This window comes from Callithrix jacchus, chromosome 2, assembly GCF_049354715.1.
Source record: "Callithrix jacchus isolate 240 chromosome 2, calJac240_pri, whole genome shotgun sequence".
Taxonomy (NCBI): Eukaryota; Metazoa; Chordata; class Mammalia; order Primates; family Cebidae; genus Callithrix; species Callithrix jacchus.
The window spans coordinates 153,887,281-153,905,015 of NC_133503.1; the positions used below are offsets into that span (position 1 = coordinate 153,887,281).

The 17,735-nt window shown below is 42.6% G+C and overlaps 1 protein-coding gene, 1 non-coding gene and 1 pseudogene across 19 annotated transcripts in view; 2 read left to right on the forward strand and 1 right to left on the reverse strand.

Moving 5' to 3' along the window:
* Window positions 1-1,392: 1,392 nt before the first annotated feature.
* LOC100396362 (TATA-binding protein-associated factor 2N pseudogene) lies at window positions 1,393-3,077 on the reverse strand (annotated as a pseudogene).
* Window positions 3,078-3,316: 239 nt separating this feature from the next.
* On the forward strand, window positions 3,317-3,419 carry LOC118151971 (small nucleolar RNA U13). Its single transcript, XR_004740359.1, has one exon. It is a non-coding gene; the product is annotated as a small nucleolar RNA U13 (small nucleolar RNA).
* Window positions 3,420-8,624: 5,205 nt separating this feature from the next.
* IL6ST (interleukin 6 cytokine family signal transducer) overlaps window positions 8,625-17,735 on the forward strand; it is a 61,801-nt gene continuing 52,690 nt past the window's right edge. For 8 of the 18 annotated variants that reach the window (XM_078352820.1, XM_054246590.2, XM_078352825.1 and 5 more), the window contains exons 1-2: window positions 8,625-8,826; window positions 9,902-9,983. The gene's annotated coding sequence lies outside the window, so the exon portion shown is untranslated. Of the gene's footprint in view, window positions 8,827-9,901; window positions 10,016-17,735 lie in introns of all 18 variants that reach the window. The other 10 variants (XM_054246599.2, XM_078352848.1, XM_035277264.3 and 7 more) reach the window with 2 other exon arrangements.

The window sequence follows — 17,735 nt, forward strand, 5'->3', positions numbered from 1 at the left end:
AATTCAGTTCTTTAACGTTGTAGAATTGAGAGATTCCGTTTCTTGCTAGCTGTTGGCAGAGGCTGCCCTCAGTTCTTTAACATGTGGGTCTCTCCATATTGAAGCTCAAACATGGCAGCTTGATTTTTCTGAGCCACAAGAGAATGAGAGACACTAGCAAGATGGGCACTATCATATAACCTGATGGCATATATCCCTTCATACTCAAAAGGAGGAAATCACACAAGGAAAACCAAGAAGCAGGAGGTTATAGTGTTTCCTCTAAGAGTCTTTCATCTATCCTTACATCTAAATAATGACTCTCATAATTTGACATACTACCAGATAAGCTTTGTTTCCAGTTTCATTTGACCTTGACATTAAATTTCATTAATTTATTTGTTAATTATGGAAGATGGCCTTTCCCCAAATCCTGTGAAAAATCAGAGGGGACAATTTTCAGAAAATTCCAGCCCTCTTAGGAAGTATATCCATTTCATTTTTGCTTTTCAGTATGGACTGCCTTCCTCTCTTAGGGAGACAGATACACATTTACCTAAACCGTTATTTAATATAATAAGTACTATATCTTTCCAGATCCTATATAGGGGGTTGAGAATTCTTAGCTATACAAGCTCACACAATATATTTTTTTGAAATTCATGTTGGTCCTTTTTTATCGATTTGGTTTTAGTATAAGTATCAGACTTGCAACCAAGGAAACTATTTTGTAACTGCAGAATATTCTTTCCAGGATGATTGGTGAAAGGAGAGTCAACAAAGGAAAGCCCTTGCTTCTCAAACTCCACATGATAATATTCTGAAGCAAGTATGGTCCATTCCAAAGCTACAGTCCCAATACCTGACTTCCTTATCCTATGTATGTGGCTGGGAATAGGATGGACCTAACTGTTGCTTATGTGTCTGCATTGGTCTTTCCTTCTCTGAAGCCAAGCTTCTCTCTGAAACAAAATAACTCAAGATCATTGACCAGCCCATGGCTATTTGATCAGGGTTTCCCCTAGAAGGCTAGAGGGTGGAGATCTCTGAGCTAGATCTCTTCCTCTCTGTTTAACCGTCACAGAACAGTACTTATATCACTTTATTTTATTATTATTATTTTTTTCCACAAAAACAAGCAGTCTTTATTGCAGTATTACAAAACACTTTTCATTTTGGCAATATTTTACAATGCATTTAGCTCCAAGGGTTGGGGAGAAGGTTGGAAACTAAAGGGGGAAATCTCAACAGACACTTCTAAAAGAAAAACTGTCCCAGCCCTCCCACCCAAATAAAAATCCAAATGTCACTTAATTTCACTACCCAAGAAGAGGCCACGAGGAAAGCAGCAGGCAAAACTCTGGCAATTTCACTATGGATCATGTCAGAGACAAAGGAACATTCAAAACAGTCATCAGTATGGTAGGTTGCGCTGATCATTTCTGTAGTCGTTTCTTCCTCCCATTTTGCCTCCATAGCCACCTCTGTCTCCTCCATAGCCCCCACCTCGGTCTCCTCCATAGCTGCCACCACTCCTGTCTCCTCCATAGCCTCCACTTCAGTCTCCACCGTAGCCACTGCCACCACCACGGTCTCCTCCATAGCCCCCTCGATTTCCTCCATAACTTCCTTGATCTCCATAGCCGCCTTGGTCTCCGCCATAGCCTCCTCCTCTGTCTCCTCCATAGCCGCCTCCTCTGTCCCCACCATAGCCGCCACCTCTGTCCCCACCATAGCCACCCCCACTTCTGTCTCCACCATAGCCCCCCCCACTTCTATCTCCGCTGTAGCCACCACCGCTGCTTCTGTCTCCACCATAGCCACCCCCACTTCTGTCTCCACTATAGCCGCCTCGGTCTCCACCTCTGCCCCCACGACCTCTGTAGGCCCTCTCTCCACCATAGCCTCTCCCCCGGAAATCTCCTCCTGAAGGACGACAGTCCTCTGGTCTAGGCTCTGATTGCAGGAATTCCTTCGAGCAAAGTTCATATTTCCACATGACGGATTAGGACAAACCCAATACCCACTTTTGGGGTCTCCGCCTCTCCCCTGAAAGCCTCCACAACCTCTATATCCTCCATGTCCTCGCCGCCCACCTCCACTTCCACCTCCTCTCATGAATTCAGGTCTTCTAGTGGCAAAGGACACTTTAATGATGTTGCCATGGAATTCTTTTCCATCAAACCAGTCAATGGCTGCCTTAGCTGAAGGAGGGTCATCAAATGACACTGTTGCCTCCCCCTTTGGCTTCCCTGTGTCCTTGTCTGTATAAAGGTTTATCATTGGTTTTCCGGTCTTCTTATTTGTCTTGATAATTCCTATTTTTTTAAAGAACTCTCCAACCTGATCTGTAGAGACACCATCCCCAAGTTCTTGCACAAAGATTGTGTTGTTATCTGAATTATCAGACTCTGAATCAGCATCTGTTCTGGGTCCATAATCCCTGTGACCACCAAAATTTTTGAAGCCACTGCGGTCACCACCGCTTGATCCTGTCATAGGACCTCTTCCATCCTTGTCATATCCCTCACGCCCTCTACCACCTCCCTGTGACCCGCCATATCCTCTATTATCTTCTCCATACCTATTCACATCACGACGGTCATCTTGTGTGTGGTGGCTGTAATTTTCCCTTTGTGAATGATAGGACTGCTGGTTTTGATTATAGGAATAATGCTGCTGATCATAATTTGACTGCTCATCATATGAGCCTTGATGTTGATCATAGTCTGACTGCTGGTCATATGAATCTTGTTGACCATAGTCTGACTGGTCATAAGAAGGTGCTCTTCCACCGTGGCTTCCTGATGATTCCATGTTTTGCTGCTGTCCCTGGTTATTATATGACTGCTGGCCATATGAGCTCTGCTTTTGATTCTCATAACCACCATAGGACTGTGAATAACCTGACTGACTTTGTCCATAACTGGAGTAACCGCTGTAGTTCGGTCCATAAGAGGAATCAGTTGTTTGCCCATAGCCAGAATAGCTTTGTGGTGTTTGTCCATAGCCTTGGTTGCCTTGATTTCCATAGGAAGAATAACTTTGCTGCTCACCCCCAGACTGACCGTAACTTCCAGAATCTGACATGACTAACGGCTGCAGCGTGAAGGCCCCACAGCCCGCTGAGAACAAGGAATACGAGAGCCAGGCGGTGCGGTGGCCGGAGATGTACTCTACTTATATCACTTTAAACTCTCTTGGCTTAGTATATTAATTAAAATAAAATAAGTATATTAGGTTGGTGCAAAATTGTGGTTTTCACCATTAAAAGTAATGACAGAAATTACTTTTACACAAAATGTTAAGTGTCATTCTTAAATGACACAAGTGTCACATTCTTTGTAGTTCATAAGCCTGATGATTAGGTTTTCATGTGCATATGTGAGATGTGCCTCCCTCAAACCTTGTTACAATGTTGGCACATTTCCCATCTGATGTGAAAAAAAAAATTTCCATTAACTTTTCAAGTTCCCGGCTAGGCGTGGTGGCTCTGCCTCTCGGATGCAAGCCATTCTCCTGCTTTGGCCTTCCAAGTAGCTGGGATTACAGGTGTCCACCACCACACCTGGCTAATTTTCTTTTTCTTTTGAGATGGAGTCTTGCTTTGTAGTCCGGGCTGGAGTGCAGTGGCACGATCTCGGCTCACTGCAACCTCCGTCTCCTAGGTTCCAGTGATTCTCCTGCCTCAGCCTCTCGAGTAGCTGGAATTATAGGCACACACCACACATACACCCCCGGCTAATTTTTGTATTTTTAGTAGAGACGGGGTTTCCCCGTGTTGGCCAGGCTGGTCTCGAACTCCTGACCATGTGATTCACCCACCTCGGCCTCCCAAAGTGCTGGGATTACAGATGTAAGCCATCATGCCTGGCCTTCTGTTTCTTGATGTAGATGATAAACATAGATGTATTCACTTTGTAAAAAATTGTCAGGCTGTACACTTATAGTACATTCATTTTTCTGAATACACATTATTTTTCTTTTTTTTTCCTCTCTCCCTCCCCTACACGTTGTTTTTCAAAAAACTTTTTGGTTCTGAGTCTATTGCTATGAAATGAATTTCTTCTGTCTTCTAGTTTGGAAATTTAAGTTCATTTTTCACTCTCAGCTCATTTTGTTAAGTGAATTACAATCTAGCTTAGCAAGCTTCATTTTTAGACATTTAATTTGTTATTTTTAATTTTGGTGAATTAGGTGCTGTCAGGTTACAAAGGTTTTAACACATGCAGAGGGTCTGTCCTCAACTCACCACTGACTTAGTATTTAATTTTTAAACATTTTGAAGACATTTAGTGCTATTAATGAAAAGTATGAAACTAGGAGACTAAACTTATTAGATTAGTAATACAGAGGAGGAGGCATTAACTCTTTAAAAGGAAAGGGGGCCGGGTATGGTGGCTTAAGCCTGTAATTTCAGCACTTTGGGAGGCCAAGGTAGGTGGATCACCTGAGGTTGGGAGTTTGAAACCAGCCTGGCCAACAGGGAGAAAACCCATCTCTATTAAAAATACAAAATTAGCAGGGCATGGTAGTGCATGCCTGTAATCCCAGCTACTTGGGAGGCTGAAGCAGGAGAATCGCTTGAACCCGGGAGGCAGAGGTTGCAGTGAGCCGTGATTGTGCCATTACTTTCCAGCCTCAGCAACAAGAGCAAAAACTCCATCTTAGAAAAAGGGGGGGTTATGGGTGCGGTTGCTCACACCTGTAATACCAGTGCTTTGGGAGGCTGAGGCGGGCAGATCACCTGAGGTTGGGAGTTTGATACCATCCTGGCCAACATGGTGAAACCGGATCTCTACTAAAAATAGAAAAAAATTAGCTGGGCATGGCGGCGTGTGGCTGTAGGCCCAGCTACTTGGGAGGCTGAGGCAGGAGAATTGCTTGAACCTGGGAGGTGGAGGTTTTGGTGAGCTGAGATCGCGCACTCCACTGCACTCCAGCCTGGGCAACAGAGTGAGACTCTGCCTCAAAAATAAATAAACAAAAATAATAAAAAGGGGCTTTTCTTCCTCTGAGGAACAGTGAAAAGAGAAGGAGGATATACATATATTTGCCTCCTAAGTTGGAGAAAAGTTAAGGATGCTCACAAATGATGGTCTTGATTTTTCTATGGAATAGTAAAACAAAATTCTGTACTAAAAATAAGTGTTAGGGTGTGGCTGATATCTCAAGGAAAAAGGAAATAGTTAGGAAATGGCCTGATAAGGTAAACATAAGTGAAGGTCAAGGGAATTGAAGATATTAGAGAGAGTGCAGTTAAAATGGTTGATAAAAGGGTTCTTGGACGGGCAGTGGCTCACGCCTGTAAACCCAACACTTTGGGAGGCCAAGGCGGGCGAAACACCTGAGGTTGGGAATTCAGGAATTTGAGACCAGCCTGACCAACATGGAGAAACCCTGTGTCTACTAATAATACAAAAATTAGCCAGGCGTAGTGGCGCATGCCTGTAATCCCAGCTACTCAGGAGGCTGAGGCTCAAGATAAAAGGATAGGAAACAGGTTATAAACTATGAGTAGAAAGACTAGCTGTCACATTGAGGACAAATTGCAGATTCAATGGGAGTGACCACAAAATAGAGGTAGAAGCGGGTAGGTGGCTGTAGGTATAGAGAGGGAAACTCACTATCCAACATTTTGAAGGGGAAGTAATTTCATCAATGACTAGGTTGAAGGTGTGGCTCCATCTGTGAGTTGCTGATACAGAGTGAAGTTGAAGATGATTGGAAAAGAAAAGGATGATAAATTATGAGGTCAGAGTACTAATGAGTCATGAACATGGATGCTGAAATCATTAAGTTGATGCAGAACATGAGGATAATTTCAGGGTGACACAGAGTTTCAGAAACATAACTGGAAAGAGACAAGGAAGTAAAGGGATATCCTACTCAGGGCCAGATTTAGAGAAATAGAAATGTAGGCAAAGTTTGTCTTTGACATTTATCACCTTTGTTCCATGGCAGATTTCCTAAGCTTTGCTCACTTACTCCTAGGTAATTTTGGTGCCTTCATGTTACCCTCTCACTGTATAGGTTCCCCAGTCTCTGCTATTTTTTTTCTTTTTTTGAAAGGGAGTCTTTGTCACCCAGGCTGGAGTGCAGTGGCATGGATCTTGGTTCAGTGCAACCTCTGCCTCCTGGGTTCAAGTGATTCTTGTGCCTCAGCCTCTGGAGTAACTGGGATTACAGGCACCCACCACCATGCCTGGCTAATTTTTGTATTTTTAGTAGAGTCGGGGTTTCACTATGTTGGCCAGGCTGGTCTCAACCTCCTGGCCTCAAGTGATCTGCCCGCCTCAGCCTCCCAAAGTGCTGAGATTAAAGGCACAAGCCACTGCTGCCTAGCCTGTTTTTGTCACTTCTAAAATCCCAAATAGTCCCAGGACATTAATGGAGACTTCTCCATTAATATGTCACTTTCCCCACTTACTTTTGTATTTCGACAAGGCTTTCTAGTAACAAATTCTTAATCTGAAATTGGTCATTTCAAGGCCAATATTCTACAGAGGTGTCTGCAAAGTCATGTAATTCCAGCACAGCAGAGGTATCCCATCCTGTTGTTCTGAAAATCTTTCTCCAATATTGATTCATCCTTTTGGCCTCAGACTCTAATCACCCCCACAAAATGTGAGTTTCTTTGGAGCAGGACCTGTGCTGAGCCAGTAAAAAGACATCCATAAAAGCACTAACTCAGTCATTTGTTTTCCTAACAGTGCCAAGGCAGGCTGGTGTCATGTGAGGTATCAATCTCCTTCTGTGTACCTGCCCTCCTCTGTTCAGTGAAATGTCATTTTTAATATATGTTGTGATACTAAAAGATTTCAGAAGCGTTGACTGAGTAGACATTCAGTAATGATTATAGTTGATACTAAGCACCTACTATGTGCCAAGCACTTAGGTATTTTACCTCATTTAATAATTGCAACAATCCCATTACGTTGGTATTGTTATTCTCACTTTGCAGATGAAGAGACTTATAAAGCCTTGCCCAAAGTCACAGAGATGGGAAATAGCACCATCAGCATTTAAACCTAGCCAATCTAGACTGGAGGGTACATTTAACCACTATACCTTTCCCCTAAATACACCTTTGCATCACATCTGTTATCTCAGCACTTTGGGAGGCCACCAAGGCCAGAGGATCATTTGCTGCCAGGAGTTCAAGACCAGCCTGGGTGGCATACCAAACTCTTGTCTCTCCAAAAATTTTAAAAATTGGCCAGGTTTGGTAGGGGCACCTACAGTCTGATCTACTTGGGAGGTTGAGGTGGAAAGATTGCTTGAGCCCAGAAATTTGAGGCGGCAGTGAGCCATGATCCAGCCATTGCACTCCAGCCTGGGTGACAGAGTGAGACTCTGAATTGAAAAAAAAAAAAAAAAAAAAAAATCAAGTTTCCTGGATCTATACAAAAATTTCAATTTAACATATTTTTATAAAAGTTTGTTTTAAAATAAGCACCCGTATTAATGGCAAAGCTAGAATACAATCTGGTCACGATCTGTAGGTGAGCAGCAAGAGCTGCACATTAGCTGCAACACCTTCTAGTTTGCCTGGGACTCCGTTAGCAGGCCCACTTTGCATTTTTATAAATTATCGGATCAACAACTAAGAGACTGTAATTCGATTTACGTTTTACTCTATCTGAATCCTCAGTATAATGAAGAACCTTGTAATTGTTAATTTATAGATATAATTTAAGTTCATTAACCATTATTGCCTTCCTATAGCCTCTCATTCTTCCACAAAAGCTTCTACCTTTGGGTGCTTCTTTACTTTAGCATACACACACACACACACCCCACGCACATGCCTTATCTTTTAACTCTTCTCATCTTGCTTTGGGGAAAAACAAACTTCATGAGCCTTTAGGTCCATTTTCTGAGGAAAAGTGGGAGACGGAGGCGGGCAGAGGAGGGGAGATGAATACGTCTTTACCCGGTATTTTTCTTTTTTTAAACCACAAACGGGGAGGTACAAGCTGCAAAGAAACACTGGCCGCTTGGCGGGCCAACAGCTCTGGGGTTCACTGATCAATCGCACGCAAATTCATTTACTACTTTAAAAAAATACTGTGGCAAGCTTCGTTTACATAAGACTTGGGGCGAAGCCACCGCCACAATCTGTCGCAGCCTCGTGTGGAGTCACGGTCACCGAGCTCTTCACTTTCCCCAAGAGGCTCCCATGCCTCCCCCGTCCCCAAGGGAGCCAGGCGGTCCCCTCGCGGCTGAGTACCAAGGGGAAGGCGGCGAAGAGAGGCCGAAGGCGCCCAGGAGAGAAGGGAGGGCGGGGGCAGAGGGCAGCACCCGGGCTTCAGTTCATGACCCCGTTATTCCACGGAAAAATGGAACATTCCGCTCCTTCCGCCCACAGAGGGGAGGTGGGGGGAACCCTCCGATCTTGTCTAGGAGAGGAGACGCGGGCGCAGCCACCGGAATCCGGGACGCGGGGAGCCGCGTTACGGGAATCGCTACCCCGCGGAGTCCCGCCCTCTCGTCGACGGGCGGCCGCTGGACCAATGCCTGAGCGCAAAGGGTCTCACAGGAGCCAATCAGCGCCTAGGTCCTCGTCGGGGGCGGGGCGCAGCGGGAGGCACAGAGGGGTGGGATTGGAGGCGCCCCGCCCCGCCCCGCCGCGGGACTGGGGCGGTGCGCCACCTCTGCGGCGTAGGAACCGCCAGCGTTCCGAAGTCGGGGCGACCAGCCAAAAGGCCGGCGGAGCCGCGCTGGGCTGCCTAGGCGCAGCTGAGCCGGTGGCCTAGCCTGCCAGGCCGACGGGTCTGGCCCAACCTGGCGCCGAGGTGTTCGTGTGCTGAAGAGACGCGGAGGATCGAGGCGGCGCGGCCTGAGGTGAGGAGAGGCCGGGTGTTGGGCCGCGTAGCGGCGGGGAGAGGGTCGGTGGTTGTGGACGGACTCTGGCACTCGAGGAGACCTCCCTTCCCCCTGAGAGCAGCGCCCGGAACTTGTCAGCTTAGCCTGGAAATCCCCACATTCCTTCCCCTCCCTGCTCCCGCACCTCCGAATTCTACTTCCACAACTTTGTCACCTCGATTATCTCAGCCCTGAGTACAAACCTCACCCACGCGCACGCACGCACCCCTCTTACGCCCGCCCCGCAGAACGCCCTTCAGGATCCTAACTCCCGCAATCCCCTTTCCATCTCCCCTGAAATTCTTTTCGGTCCGCACTTGACTCTTCATTCTCTACCCTAAGGTGGATTTCCCTCCCCAAAAGCTGTATTTTCATCTTTAAATCATAAGGTTTCAACATTGCTGAAAGTTCACAATGCTTGTAAACATTATTAACGTTTCTTTCCTTCTTTTGATCTCTTCTATTAATACTTAGCATTCCTAACGAATCCCACATCCTACTGTATCCCGAGGAGAACAAATCTGTTTTTAAAATTTTACCTCCTCCCTTACGCTTGAAGACAGTCCAGACAGCGAGTATGTCTTCAGTGGATGAACAGCATTTTATTTCATAATCCGAAACTGAAAAAAAAAAAAATCACAGGTCAAAAATAAGACTTGTCACTTTTTTTTTTTTTGTCTTCAGAAGGAAACGCATTTTGGCTTAGTTCGTGAAGTATTTCAACAATTATACTGCCTTAAGATAACTAGTTATTAGAATGCCAGGGGGAATTTTCTGAAAGATTGGGGTATTTAGTTTTGTCAGTGCTGTAAACAAACCCTTTAGACTGTGTGTGACTGCCAGCTTCAAGTTGGAACAACTCTTAATTGAAATTACCAATTCAGATCATCAGCTCAGCTGTTAGCCATTATGTTAATTTCTTAAATTCATGTTAATTCCTACTTGAAAGTATTTTTGAACTATGAACTTACAGAACCAACTTGCTATTAAATTTTGCTTTTAAACTATTTCTCTTTGGGGATAATCTTGAACTTTTTTTTTTTTTAATATTAAGTGAAAGAAAAATATTCGCCGGGCGCTGTGACTCACACCTGTAATCCCAGCACTTTAGGAGGCCGAGGCGGGCGGATCACGAGGTCAGTAGATCGAGACCATCCTTGCTAACAAGGTGAAACCCTATCTCTACTAAAAATACCAAAAACTAGCCCTGCGTGGTGGCACACACACACCTGTAGTTCCAGCTACTCGGGAGGTTGAGGCAGAAAAATCACTTGAACCCGGGAGGCGGGGGTTACGGTGAGCCGAGATCGCGCCACTGTACTCTAGCCTGGGTGACAGAGCCAGACTCCGCTTCAGAAAAAGAAAAAAAAAAAATTACAGGAAGGAGAAAGTGTCAAAAAGGACAGACTTTTGCGGTGGGATTTTTCCCTCATCTTAAGTATGTGTTACTGACAATACTAGTTTAACTTTCTCACAGGCAATTTAGACTATTATAAATACTGCCACCACATTTATTATGTTCTTATTAACTAAAACTGTTGTTCTCGCTTTTATTTGTGAATTACAGTATTATTTATTTAAATTTGTTTCCAAGGCTTTGCACTTCAGTTTTGTTAGAGTAAATGTTAAATACCGGTGAATGTTAAATACCTGTGAAGTAGGTGTTAAAATGTCCACTTTATAGAGAAGGAAACAGGCTTGGAGTCCCTCTGAAACCCAGATCTGTGTATGACTCCAAATCCTGTGCTCTCAATCATTTTGTCATTTCTCATAAAAAAAAAAAAAAAAAAAAAGCCGGTGCTACAATTTGGTTTGGGAACTTAAGGGCTCCCCATAAATCCTCTACAGTGGCAGGGAGGGTTTCCCCCGCCTCATGTCAGAGCCGTTAATTTTAATGGGAGTCCGAATTCCCTTGCCCTAATGCATTTGCAGCTTGGCTCCTAGAGAAGCATGGAATGTTCTCACAGCCTTCTCCCTTTCTTTGATTGCAAAGGCAGAATGATCAGAGTTGAGGTTCCTATTGTGCTTTATTATTTTACACAGCAAATACTAAGCAACAGGAACTCACAGAGGTACAGGAGGCGTCATCAGGATCTTCAGAGAGTTTATAACAATTGGATCAACAAACATGAGAAAAACTACAAGGATGCAAAGCAGTTTTAATTAAATGCAGAGTGATGCAGAAAATGCTGTAGATATTAAAATTAAGGAGTGAAGGATTGGAATGAGCAAAGGATTTACCAGAAGTTAGCCTTAAAACCTGGGTAAGATTTGGATAAAGGGAAAAATGAAGGGAGCCCATTCGTAATAGAGAATAGAGGACATAATATGAAATAGAGAATATAGAACATAATACAGGACTAGCTTGTGGAAGGGATCAGCAATAACTAAGGTCTATTAACTAAAACAGACAATATATATTTAGTGCCAGTCACTGTTTTGAGCACTTTGACCATTGTTAAGGCATTTAATTTTTAAAGTATTATGAAGTAGGTCTAATAAAAATAAGATAATAATCCCTTTTTTTTACACATATGGAAACCCAGGCACAAGAAGGTTAATTAATTTGCAGAGCTGTGTGGTAGATCTAAAGTTCATAGATCGACAGCCTGGCTTTAGAATCTGAGCTCTTAACCATGATACATACTGCCTCTTCATACAGTATACTTGAGTAATCGTGAGTAGATAGAATAATAAGATCATACCAGAAGGTCTTTAAAAACCCACCCTTAATTGTCCACTAGGTGCCTCAAACTATGTTAGATTCTGAGAATATCAAGATATGTGAAACAATTATTGTGCAGTGTTCCGAACCCTGTTAGTGAAGAATGTAAGAGTACACTGACAGCAAAGATGTTTGTGAAGTGGGGGGAAATTCCATAGAAGAGATGATATTTCATAAGCAGTTTGTCGTGTACAGCAGAGTCAGGAAAGGCATTGTAGAGGCAAGGAATAACGTGGAAGCACAAACTGAAAGAACAGGGTATGTTAGAGGAAGTCTAGTGGTTTTCTGAGTCTATAGGGATGGTTAGTAGGGAGTGATGAAAGATAAGACTGAATTATGAATGGCATCATGTGGTCAAGCAAAATGAGGAGCTTAAATATTTGCTTTGCAATTTGGAAACTACAAAAATAATTTCATCATGATTGGAGTAATAGCCAGATTGCTTCCACAACTGCAAGCAGTGCTCTCTAGAAGTATAGTAGTAGAGTAGCTTGAGAGAAATCTGAAGAAAGGATTTTTTTTTTTTTTAAGAATAGAGAAACTTGAATATTGGAAAAGATAGTTTGGATAGGCACGCCAAGGCCAAAATTATTGGTTCTTAAATAGTTAAAATATTTGACGTTATTATTCACCTTTTAAAAAGGTGTTGAGGAAAAGAATGACGGGTTTGAAGTTGTGTTTTAGAGAGGGTGATCCACCAACAGTGTTGAGAATGCTTGGGAAGGAGGAAAGAGACTGGAAGCAGGAACACTTAAAATTATTGAGGCGATTGATGTCCAAATTAGGTTAGTTTGTGGTAGAGGGTAAAAAGAAGAGACAGGTGGGGAAGACACTATGGAAAAGAAGACGGGATAAGATTTGTAACTGAGAAAAGCTAAAATGTACTGGGTAGATGAGAGACACGATGGACTCCATTGACTTAGGCAATTTAAGAGGATGAGTTGTTTGTAGATAAGGAAAAATGGTAAGTCCCTGTGACTTTTTAAAAAGTGGATGTGCATTTATGTGTATATGTGTTCATGAGCATGTATATATGTGTGTACTGTTTTTAGACTTAAATCGATACAAATCAGAGTATCCAAGAAGATGAAATATAACTGAAATTAAAAGAAAAATCCAAGCCAGAATTATTGAAATTATTTTGTTTGAAGATAATAATTAAAGTCATATGTCTTCAAAGAAGTTGGTATTTAAAAAGAAAAGTCTATGTCCAATACTTTCTCTTTGGGTACCTTCACAGCAGGGAGATAAAAGCTAGCAGAGAATTCAGCAAAGGAGATAAGAAAGAGGATAAAGTAAAGAATTCAACTGCATTATCTGGTTACATAGAAAGTGTGTGAAAGGCTTCAGAAACACTTGTGATATAGTCAAAATAGCTATAATCTCTTCTTTTTTTACTCTGTGGCTATCTAGTATATCTTGATAAGATTTAATTAGAGATTAGCTAATTGATCATGAATAAGAGAGGTGTATTGGTTGAAATATGGCTATAGTATATAGATTATTGTTTTAAAGCGTTGTGTATACATATCCAGAGCAGGAGATTCATTCCTTTCAGCACTGTAAATCTGTTGCCCTATTAAAATTGGAATGTTCTGCCTCCAAATTTTTATTATATTTTTTTAAGTAATCAGTTTTATCCTCTGCTCTAAGGTTGATTGATCTGCACAGTCTTGTTTTGTTCTGTTTTTTTTTTTTTTGAGATGGAGTTTTGCTCTTGTTACCCAGGCTGGAGTGCAATGGCGCGATCTCGGTTCACCGCAACCTCCGCCTCCTGGGTTCAGGCAATTCTCCTGCCTCAGCCTCCCGAGTAGCTGGGATTACAGGCACGCACCACCATGCCCAGCAAATTTTTTGTATTTTTAGTAGAGACGGGGTTTCACTATGTTGACCAGGATGGTCTCGATCTTTTGACCTCGTGATCCACCCGCCTCAGCCTCCCAAAGTGCTGGGATTACAGGCTTGAGCCACCGTGCCTGGCCCCTGTTCTGTTTTATATATTACCCTCAACCCCATCCCCCAGTGCAAAGTGAGTTCATTAGAACTATGTTTCAGATAGCATAGCTCTGGTTAGACCAGCATGCTCTGGGATTTTGCCATTGGTAATCTTCACTTGACAATTAGAGTCAAAGATGATGTATAGCTCATGTGTGTGCTATTTTATTTTCTCTGTCTAGGAAACCCCCAGCCTTATTTTATGACTGGGTACTCATGGCTCCTGTCTGAATTGGTATTTTCTGTGCTTCCATGGCCCTTTGTGCATATTCTATGTCTGTGAACTTTGGACTTCTTAAGGGCAAGAACTGTTTATATGGCTTCAATTATATTTGTAACCGAATAAGAATTGAATGAAAGCTTGAGCTTTTATTTCTTAAGCAATGGTGAGAACATGGATTTTCATCAAAGTACTCTGTAAACCTTTTCATTTGGCTAAAATAGTCAATACCCATTTGTAAAAGGCCCTCTCTAAGGTCATAAGCATATTCTATGTTTTTCAATGTGCTTATAATTTTGCTTTTGCATTTAGGTCCTTAATCTGGAGAGAGAGAGTATGCTTATACATGCATGTGCACGTGCATGTGTGTGTGTCTTTTTGTCTGATGAAATGGAATTCTTTTTTATTGTTGCTTATGGAACCACCTGTCCCAATACTATTTATTGAATAGTCCTATTCTACCTTTACGCTGTCTTTTTTTTTTTTTTTTTTTTTTTTTTTTAAGATGGAGTCTCGCACTGTCACTCAGGCTGGAGTACTGTGGCACGATCTGGGCCCACTGCAACCTCTCCCTCCTGAGTTCACCTGATTCTCCTGCCTCAGCCTCCTCAGTAGCTGGGATTATAGGCGTACACCATCACACCCAGCTAACTTTTTGTATTTTTAGTGGAGACGGGGTTTCACTATGTTGGCCAGAATGGTCTTGAACTCCTGACCTCAGTATCCACTCACCTCGGCCTCCCAAAGTGCTGGAAATAAAGGCTTGAGCCATGGCACCCGGCCTAGACTATCTTAATAGGTGGTTGAACAAGTATTCCTCTCTTCGAAAATTGGCTTTTGGCTATTTGATGCTGTATATGAAATTTTAAATTGGCTTTTAAAGTTTTATAATAAGCCACTTTGCCATTCGGATTATAATTGTGTTTTTATATTTGTATAATTTGTATATTAATTTGTGAAGAGGGTCGGCGTGGTGATTTATGCCTATAATCCAAGCACTTTGGGAGGCCAAGGTGGGCGGATTGCTTGAGCTCAGGAGTTCAAGACCATCCTAGGCAACATAGTGAAACCCTGTTTCTACCAAAAATACAAAAAGTTAGACAGGCATGATGACACATGCCTGTAGTCCTAGCTATTTGGGAGTGTGAGGTGGGAGGATTGCTTGAGCTTGGGAGGTGGAGGTTGCAGTGAGCTGAGATGGTGCCACTGTACTCCAACCTGGGTGACAGAGTGAGACTCTGTCTCAGGAAAAAAAAAATTGTGAAGAATTAACATCTGTACTATATTAGGGGTTTTTTTTTCATTCCATGGTATTCAGATCCTGCTAATGTATCATTTAGTAGGATATTGCAGTTTTCTCCATAAAATTCTCACATAGTTCTGATTAAATTTTTCCTAGATATATTATAGTTTTTGGTACTATTGTGAGTAGGGCTTTTTCTATTACATTTTCTTTCTTTCTTTTTTTTTTTTTCCTATCATCCAGGTTGGAGTGCAGTGGCACGATCTTGGCTTCTCAGCTTACTGCAGCTTCTATAACTTGGACTCAAGTCATCCTCCCACCTCAGCTTCCTGAGTAGCTGGGATTACAAGCATGTGCCACCATGCCCATCTAGTTTTAGAGAAAAAAAAATTTTTTTTTTTTGGGGCGGAGTTTCACTCTTGTTACCCAGGCTGGAGTGCAGTGGCGTGATCTCCGCTCACCACAACCTCCACCTCCCGGGATTCAAGGAATTCTTCTGCCTCTGCCTCCCGAGTAGCTGAGACTATAGGTGCCACCATGCCCAGCTAATTTTTGTGTTTTTAGTAGAGACGGGGTTTCACCATGTTGACCAGGATGGTCTTGATCTCTTGACCTAGTGATCCACCTGCCTCAGCCTCCCAAAGTGCTGTGATTACAGGCGTGAGCCACCGTGTCTGGCTAAAAAATGTTTTATAGAGATGGGGTTTTGCCATGTTGCTTAGGCTGGTCTTGAACTCCTGGGCTCAAGCAATCCACCTACCTCGGCCTCCTAAAGTGCTGGGATTACAGGTGTAAGCCACTGCACCCTGCCTTCTGTTACATTTTCCAATTATTTATTACTGGTATTTTGGAGAGCTTTTTTTTTTTTTGAGAGGAGTTTTGCTCTTGTTGCCCAGGTTGGAGTGCAATGGAGTGATCTCAGTTCACCATAACGTCTGCCTCCTGGGTTCAAGCAATTCTCCTACCTCAGCCTCCTAAGTAGCTGGGATTACAGGCATGTGCCACCATGCCTAGCTAATTTTGTATTTTTAATAGAGATGGGGTTTCTCTATGTTGATCAGGCTGATCTTGGACTCCCGGCGTCAGGTGATCTGCCCACCTTGGCCTCCTAAAGTGTTGAGATTGCAGGCGTGAGCCACTGTGCCGGCTAGAGAGCTATTTTTTGATGATGTTTTGTTTGACTATTATGTTAAACTCTCGATAGTCCTATTATTTTTTGATGATGTTTTGTTTGACTACTATGTTAAATTCTCAATAGTCCTAGTAGTTTGCCATGTGATTCTCACTCTTTGATAGATGATTGTATTATCCACAATTTATTTTCCATTTTTACATCTTCCTTATTTTTGCTTAAGCCCTTTAGAGCAGTGGTGAATAAGTGATGACTCCAAACATCTTGTCTGAATCCTAACTTTAATAGGAATGCTTCTGATTTTTACCTTTAAACCTGTAGATGCTTATTATAGGTTTCTTTTTTTTCCTTTTTTGAGTTGGAGTTTCACTGTTGTTACCCAGGCTGGAGTGCAATGGCACGATCTCGGCTCACCGTAACCTCCGCCTTCTGGGTTCAAGCAATTCTCCTGCCTCAGCCTCCTGAGTAGCTGGGACTACAGGCGCGCACCACCATGCCCCGCTAATTTTTGTATTTTCAGTAGAGACAGGGTTTCACCTTGTTGACCAGGATGGTCTCAATCTCTTGACCTCGTGATCCACCCGCCTTGGCCTCCCAAAGTGATGGGATTATAGGTGTGAGCCACCGTGCCCGGCCTGTAGGTTTCTTATAGTAGTACTTGTGGCAGCAACAGCAAGAGCTGTGCTAATAATAACAGGTGTTACCTTTTATTGGGTAGTGACAATGAGCCAAATGATTCTAAGCACTTTGTGTATTTTTAGTTATTTAATCATCATAACATTCCTAGATGGGTAGTGGGGTGGTACCCCATTTTTATAGATAGGGGAAGTAAAAGTGAGGGCTATTTAAAAACTTGCCTAAAATGTTTTACAGAAAATATAGGGGCTAAAATTTGAACACAAGCAATCTAGTTCCAGATTCCCTGATCTTTTTTTTTTTAATCCTTTACCAAGGTAAGGATGGTCTCTTTCAGTCTTAGTTTTCAGACACTTTGTTGTTATTTTTAAGTTTTAAAGAATAGTTGTTGAATGTTATCATATGCTTTTCAAACATCTGTTGGAATTACCCTGTCATTTTTCTTTGATCTGTTAATATAGTAATTAGTAGTATCTTTTCTCATTTTGAACTGTGCTTGTTATTTTAGGCTAAATACTTGTTAGCATTCACACTTTCATTTTGTTTTCAAATCTTATTCTTTTCTCTACCCACACTACAAAAAAATGTTAAAGGCAATCTTTCAAGCCCAAGTAAAATGATACCAGATGGAAATACGAATCTGTAGAAAGGAATTAAAAGCTCTGGATTGGTAACCACATGAGTAAATATGTGATAGTCTCACTCTGTCATCCAAGCTGGAATGCAGTAGTGTGACCATGGCCCACTGCAGCCTCAACCTCCTAGGCTCAAGCAGTCCTTTCACCTTAGCCTCCTGAGTAGCCAGAACAACAAGCATGCACCACCACAGCCTCTAATTTTTTCTAGAGGCGGGGGTCTTACTATATTGCCCAAGCTGGTCTTAAACTTTTGGGCTCAAGTGATCCTCCTGCCTTGGCCTCCCAGAGTGATGGGATTA